Source organism: Sceloporus occidentalis, unplaced genomic scaffold (genome assembly GCF_023333645.1).
Source record: "Sceloporus occidentalis isolate IW3139 unplaced genomic scaffold, rSceOcc1.0.p SCAF_4, whole genome shotgun sequence".
In the NCBI taxonomy this organism is placed as follows: Eukaryota; Metazoa; Chordata; class Lepidosauria; order Squamata; family Phrynosomatidae; genus Sceloporus; species Sceloporus occidentalis.
Window position 1 is genome coordinate 29471425 of NW_028316984.1, and position 7946 is coordinate 29479370.

A 7946-nucleotide genomic window follows, 5' to 3' on the forward strand; every position below is an offset into this window, starting at 1 on the left:
CAGGTTCCATTTGACCAATTTCTCAAAGATAATTATTCTGCATCTCACAGCCATCCATGTTATTTTGACTCCAAGGCCCAGTACTGGTGCTATGTCCCAGCCTAGGGCTGAAATTAGGGTTTGAGAAAGTGGAGCATCCACATACTCCTGAGTCCTACCGTGCTGTCTGGCACCATGTTGGCATGCATGCGTCCAACTGGTGTGCACGCCGATGATGTGTCTCATGCACCATGTCTAAATGGCGTGGCACATGAGGGGTGATGTGTGAGCACACCAATGGTGCCCATTCTGCAGTGCAAAAAGAAGCCCCTTTTTGGGGCTTCTTTTTGCTCTGTGTGCAGGCCGCGGTGTATGGTTGCCGTGGCCTGCTTCCAGGGCAGAAACGGGAGCCATCTCACCACCTCTTTCTTCCCGTCTGTTGAGCCTCCAAGCTGGCAATTATCTAATCAGCATTCTGAAGCCCCACTTTTGACAAAAATATCTCTGCCAGGCAACCTTTTTCTTCTGAACACATCTATTAGACTCTCTAGAATAATGTTACTCAAAGTAGTGTGGTTTGTGCCCCACTTCCAGTCCATTCAGATCCAGGAAATGACAACAATATCGTAATAAAATGGCACAAATGTGGTACCAGTACTTGGCACACTGGGGAAAGAATGGTAGACCACCACACTAGATGTGTGGTGGAGGGAAGGAACCATAAAGCCCTTGGTGAATGGCTGCAAAATTGTCTCCTACACCAGCAGTTTTCCCACCCAGTGTGCTGTGTGTGTGTGTGTGTGTGTTGTGTGCCTTCAAGTTGTTTCTGACTTAAGGTAACCATAAGGTGAGCCTATCACAGGGTTTTCTTGTCATGTTTCTTCAGAGGGGGTTTGCCATTACCATCTTCTGAGGCTGAGAGTGGTCTACTGGGATTCAAACCCTAGTTTTCAGAGTTCTAGTCCAACACTCAAACTGCTATACCACATTGGTTCTCATGCTGTGCTGGGACTGACACCATATTTGCACTGACTGGCTACTTGTGTTTCTTTCATTCCTGAAAACCCACCACAGACTGCCAGTTCACAGATGGACATTAGTCCACAGACCACTACACTGAATAAGCACTGTCCTAGAACACTACCTAGAACACTGCCTAGGTCAGAAGGCTGTCTTGAAATGTGGTGCACGGCAGAAGCATAGCTAATGGAATAGAATATGTAACAATATTTAACATTACATTCTAAATAAGAAGAGTCATGAAAATTGCACTTGGGACTTTTGTCCAGGCTGTGAAATAAAAGTGTAGATAGATAACCAAGTGAAGATAGATAACCAAAATAACATTTTGGCTCTGTGTGTACTTTCATAAACCTCTACTTCTCTAGAAAAAATCCCCGTTCCAGTGAATTCACGCTGGCATTTGCAGTATCCATGTATTCTGCATAGTGACAACTAGGGGTATGCACTAGTTTTAGTATTCATGAAGAATGGTGAATTGAACTCAATTTCCTTTTATTCCAAAACTAATCTCTACACCTAGCTCTCGCTTTGTAGTGGTGGTAGCAGGAACCGAGTTTCGTAGCAATGTGAACAACTAGTTTCTTTCCCCAATGTAGCCCAGATTTGGCATCTTACCAGTAATGACACAAATGGCAGTCAAAATAAAATAATACAGAATAAACACAAAAACTTTAAAAAAATAGAGGCAGAAAGGTCAACAATTTAAAGAAAAACAAAACAAATGCAGTATGAACAATGAAATGAATGTAATTGCCATTTTAAAAAATGAACTAATAAATAGGTTTTTTAAAATAATGAAAACAAATGGCACACCCCTATACAAACCAGAATTTGTCAACCAGTAAATATATGTCTTTCAGCAAATAACATGGATAATGTCATTTGATTTAATTTAACAAACCATTCAGTTTTGATTACTTGATCGTTTCCTTTTTCTATAGCACCTCCAATAAATCTATGTGCTAAAAATGTACCATATTGTTGTGCCAAAAGAAACAAAACATTTCTCAGATTGATACTTCCTGCTCCATACACATTACCGTTCTTTAATCCCCCAAGCATCTAGGATTACAAAAATTCTGAGTATGTTGAATCTGGAGCAATATTCTCTCAACAATTAAGATTATATTCACCAGGATTTTGCAGTGAAATGTGTTTGTTCTGATGTGTTCCAAAATATTCATTTCAGTAATGCAAGTGAGACCGGGGACAGGATTAACTGTAGAGACTTTCTGCCATATTCTCATCCATTCCAAGACATTCACATCTGAGTTTACCAACACTTTTGAATGTACATCCACACTTCAGAAATAATCCTGTTTGTCACTGGTTTGATTGTTGTAGCTCCATGCTATGGAAATTCTCACAACTGTAGTTTGTGGTGGCACCAGAGCTCTCTGAGACAGAAGCGGTGCCAACTGGATTATTTCTGCAGTGCAGATGCAGCCTTAAACACCATTCAGTAATGGTATAGTGAAAAGAGAGGTTCTGACAGAATTTTCTCTTTTGTTCAGTTCTATAACTGAGCACAATTGAGTGATAAAATAGGACAGGCCAAGAGCATCTATGCTGATTTGGATGCCCTTATATAAAAAAACACGTCTGAGGTAGCAGAAGCAGAACACAGTCTAGTTATATTGTTAACAACACTTTTCATCCTCTGGAACTTGAAGATGGATGTGGTCAAACTTCTTGGAGGTCAAGGCCTACCACATGCTCTTATAATCTTTGCCCATGGCTGAACGTGCACTGCAGAAATAATACAGTTTGATACCACTTTAACTGCCATGGCTCAATGCGAAGGAATCCTGGGATTTGTAGTTTTGGAAGATATTTAATATTCTCTGACAGAGAGCTCTGGGGCACAACAAACTACAAATCCCAGGATTCCATAGCATTGAGACATGACAGTTAAAGTGGTATCAAATTGCATTATTTCTGCAGCGCAGATTCAACCCTTGTCAATTTATGTGAAGTTGCATTAAGAATTAATTGAGTAGCTTTGTAGGACAGTATGGCTCCTAGTGCCCTCAAGGAAACCCTCTGCCTTTCAGCTCCTCAGAGTCTTGTCCCTCACTTCCCTGCTCTGCCCGGCCAACCCTCACTTCCTCCTCCCCTGCCTGGCTACAGGGCTGCTTCATATGAAGCCTTGTGCACACAACCTCCACTGCTGCCCTATGCCATTTTTAATAGGGAGACTGAAAAACTCTGCCCAAAATGTAGGACATTTAAGAAAAATGTATGACCTTAAATGTCCTACATTTTGGGCTGAGTCTTGTCCTGCAGTTGTCCTACAGTTTGGTCTAGATTTTGTCCTACATTTTGTCCCAGGTTTTAGTGGACAATTATGGCAACCCTATCAGACTGAGAGACTGTGATTGTGCAGCGTGGCTTGTAAGTCCCCATTAAAAATGGCGTAAGGCAGCAGCGGAGGCAGCTTCTAGCCCTTGCAACTGCTTACGTCTCCATCTCCTCAAAGGCATTAATGGTGGATTGACTCTGCAGACTGTACTTTTGTGTATATTAAATATGGTTTGGGGGGGACCTAAAGTTGTTCACATTTTTTTCCACCATGGGAGTTCTTTGCTCCTAACTCCAGCCAATGTGGAGGGTTGACTGTAATCACCTGCTAAAGCCTTATTTGAATGTTTGCAGAGCCATCTTCCCCCTTTCCATCTCAGGACATCATGAAGATAAAATGTAGACTTCATCACTGTCTGTCCTCTTCCTTTTCTTCTCACCTTTATTTTTGAAATATCTTTCCTGGAGAAGAGATCTGGAGGTCCTAAAAGATTATACATCTTGTACTCCTCTGTGTGTGCCACTAGTGAGACCAATGTGTGAGGAAGTAGAAGAGACTCTTCTCAGCTGTGGCACCTCAACTGTGAAATATTTTTCCATTGGAGACCTGGTTGATAGCTACACTAGCTTCATTTGAGGGCCAAGTAAAAACATAGCTGTGTATTATTAAAGCCTTGGACTTCATTGATGTTATCTAATGAACAAAGCTTTTTAAAGTGTTTTAATATTTTAAACCAGTTTTAACTTGTTGCTTGTATTTAATATGCTTTTTGTTTATTCACATTATTTTTGTTTACATTTGTTTGCATTGATTTTACTCATATACCACCCTGAAATATTTTGATACAGGATGGAATGAATGAATAAATGTCCAAAACCTGAAGTGCTTGGTAAAGTTACAAGGCCAAGGCCTCAGTGATATCACAGGAGTCAGGCCTTTGTGATGTAACCAAGATACATTGAGCATCACTCACAGTTGTTTAGAGCATATTATTCAAATATACAACAAATGTTTTTTTTTAAAAAATTGCCAGTTGGAATTTAAGTTTCCAAACTCTGTATTGAACATATTAAAACAAACTGTCCCTAGGTTTGTTTTAACACCTTTGTAGGTACTGTTTGAACAACACATGGAAACCCAACAATAACAGCAAAGATTTTCAAAATCTGCTTTGAACAGGAAAACCCAAATGTTCCCCAAGTGCTTTAATTCCTTTGCAAGCACTGCTTTTTACAACACATTAGAGTTGTGTTAAATAAACCTTTCCAAGCAAAAAGAGTTTTCCAAACACTATTTTTAATTGGCTGCTCACATTAATAAGTGTTCCAAAGCACCCACCATTTCTTTTTCTTTCCCTTTCCTGTTTTTATTGCAGAAATAGTAGTAGTCAAGGTGTGAAATATGCCCTCATCACCAAAATAGTTTTCATCATTATAAAGTTACAAATAATCTTCAAATATTGAGGAGGAGGAGATGACAACAATCACCATGGTGATGGTAGACCAATTCAGAAACAGAGACCAACAGGGCAATCCTATCTCTGTATATTAATATGTAAGCCTAATTGAGATCAATGGGGCTCGCAACTTGCTGATGATCTTACAAATCCTAAATGGGGAGGGGAAAGGAGAAAGTTGGGTAGACAGAGAATGACAAGGAAGTATGAGTATAGGTGGAAGAAGTGGGTATGGAGAGAAAGAAAGTGAGAGAGTACATAAAAGAGGGATGGGAAGGGAGGGAGAAGGCAAATGTAGTCTTTAGAGGTGGGAGAGAATGGGAATAAAACTGTGGAAAGAAAGAAAAGGTAAGTGCAACCAGCCCCATTCACACTATGAAAACAACAGTGTGGCATTTACATTTGCCTAGATTGCATCGGTGCAGTTTGGGGGGGGGGGCTACCAAAAAACCTACTTTACCTGTTATATTCAATATAACTTTGGTAGTGTGAGTATGCTACTGATTTGGATCGTGCTGCATCATTCCCAGAAATGGAGGCATCTCCATTTTAAACCAAAATAGTAGCAAGTGTGAATTGTGACAGAGTTTAAATGCCATGGAGATTTGGTAACATAAAATGTAGTGGGAACACCTGTCCAGGCTTGCGTTAGTGCGGAGATCCAAACAAATAAAGTTTGGAACAAAAGATTAGGACAAAAATGTAAGTGGGAAAAGGGGGGGAAGAGGGGGGAAAAGAGAGCAGGGGGGGGGGGGGAAAGAAGGGAAAAAATGAAGGAAAGAAGGTGGGCCAGGGAAAAGAATGAGAACGAAGACAAAAGAGGAAGAATAGAAGGAGGAGTAGCTGGAGAAGATGAAAATAATAAAAAGAGAGACAAATAAAAGAAAGAGAAGATTTGTTTAAGGAAGAGTTGCTGGGGTGAGGAGGAAGATGCTGAAAGATCGAAGATGTTTAGCCAAGAGATAGGGTGGGAGGGGAAGAGGACCAGCAGTGTTACCAAGAATTAAAAGGGCACAGGATCAAGTGCCTTAACAGAGAAAGGAAGACATTTATAACCTGTGTTTCAGACAAATGTACAGTGGGCTCTTGTTATCCACTGAAGTTTGCTTCTAGGACCCCCCATGGACCACAGAATCTATGGATGTTAAAGTCTCATTATATAAAGTAGTGTAGTAAAATGGTGTTCCTTGTGAAAATGGCAAAATCAAGGTTTGCATTTTGGAATTTATATTTGATATAATTATACTTGAAGATTTTCAAGCCATGAATGATTGAATCCATGGATAAATAATCTGTGGATACTGAGGGCCAATTGTATTGTGCTTTCCTGCATGTAGGGTCAGGTGAAGAACGTGGGAGGAGAAATGGTAAGGAGAGTAAAATCCAAAAAGCAGTAATTCTGCCGTATCATATGTAGCAACTCCTGAGGCAATGGATGCTGAAGTAGCTCAATGTTTCCCCATGCTGACCTCTTCCTTCCAATGATCCTAAGGGAAAGCTGCAGTTTTGGAAACCCTGTGAGAGGGAAGGGGTGACCAATTGAACTCCCTGGAGTCTACAGTAGCTTCTCCAAAGCAGCCTGAAAAAAGGGGGCCAGCAATATATATACACACACATACACAAAAACTCACCCCAAATGTTCTTTCTAAGATAGTGATCTCAGGACGGGCAGGTCTGAAGTAGAAACCTAAGAAGACTGGGAGAACTTCTAGGCAATTGGATCCCAGGTACTAAGGCAATTAGAGGAACACAGGTGGAGTGACTCCCAGTTTGCTATCTGCCCACCATTAGACAACTTCCAAGGCCCAGGTGCTTAAACCATTGCTGAGACCTGCCTTGGGCTTCTCTTCTAAAAACTGAGTTGTGGAATTCTAATCATAAGTGGCTATGCCTCAACTAGTTTGTTGTTGTTAACTGCCTTCAAGTCAACTTTGACTTATGGTGACCTTGTGAATGAGACAGCCTGTGTGGTGTAGTGGTTTGAGTGTGGGACTCTGCCTCTGGAGACCAGAGTTTGATTCCCAGCTTGGCCATGAAACCCACTGGGTGACCTAGGGTAAGTCACATCTCTAAGCCTCAGGGGAAGGCAAGGGCAAACCTCCTCCAAATAATTATTGCCATGAAAAGCCCATGATAGGTTTGCCTGAGGTTGTCATAAGTCAAAAATGACTTGAAGGCACACAACACACATGCACGCACACACACGAATGACAGCCTCCAAGTCACCCTATCATTAACAGCCCTGCTTGGGTCTTGTAGACTCAGGGCCTTGTAATTAATTATTTTATTTCAATAATGAAGCTATAGCTGTACTGTAATTAATTCTTTTTTTCTAATAATGAGGCTATAGTCTGCCTTTATTTATTTATTTATTTATTTATTTATTTAACAACATTATTTTGTCTGTAAGCCCACCAGGGGTTTATTTGCACAACAGATAAATATATTCTTTAAAAGCAGATCTCTCTCTCTCTCTCTCTCTCTCTCTCTCTCTGTGTGTATAAAGACATCTTAAAACATGCACAGAGAATTAAAAGTGCTGAGGACCAAAAGTCATATGAAACAGTAGGATCTTGGCTGCCCAGCAGAAGATGAGTAGACTTGACCTACCTTTGTGAAACATTTCACAAAGTGCTGCTACAAAGAAGGCCCTGTCCCGTTTTCACGCCAACTTAGACTCTTGGGGTGATAAATAGGAGGGGGTTTGTGAAAGGTGTCAAATTCTGTGTTGACTTGTACCGGGCTACAATATGTTACAAGGGATCTCAAAGTGAAGCCACAATGTAATGAGATATTTCATTTGGTGGGGCTATTAATATTGATTTTAGTTACTGCAGGTTCTTATTTTCTTATCAGAAATGCTTGGGGAAAGAAGCGTTTTAGATTTTGGATTTGTGTGTGTGTGTGTGCGTGTGTGTATTTTTGGATACCTGTATTTGCATATACATACATAATGAGATATCTTGGAGGTGGAAGCCAGGTCTAAACACAAAATTCATTTATATTTCATATACAGCTTATACACATAGCCTGAGGGTAATTTTATACAATATTTTAAATAATTTTGTGCATGAGACAAAGTTTATTTACAGTGAAACATCAGAAAGCAAAGGTGTCACTACCTCAATCAACCAAGAAAATAGTTTTGTATTTTGGAGTATTTTGGATTTTGGGATTCTGTATAAG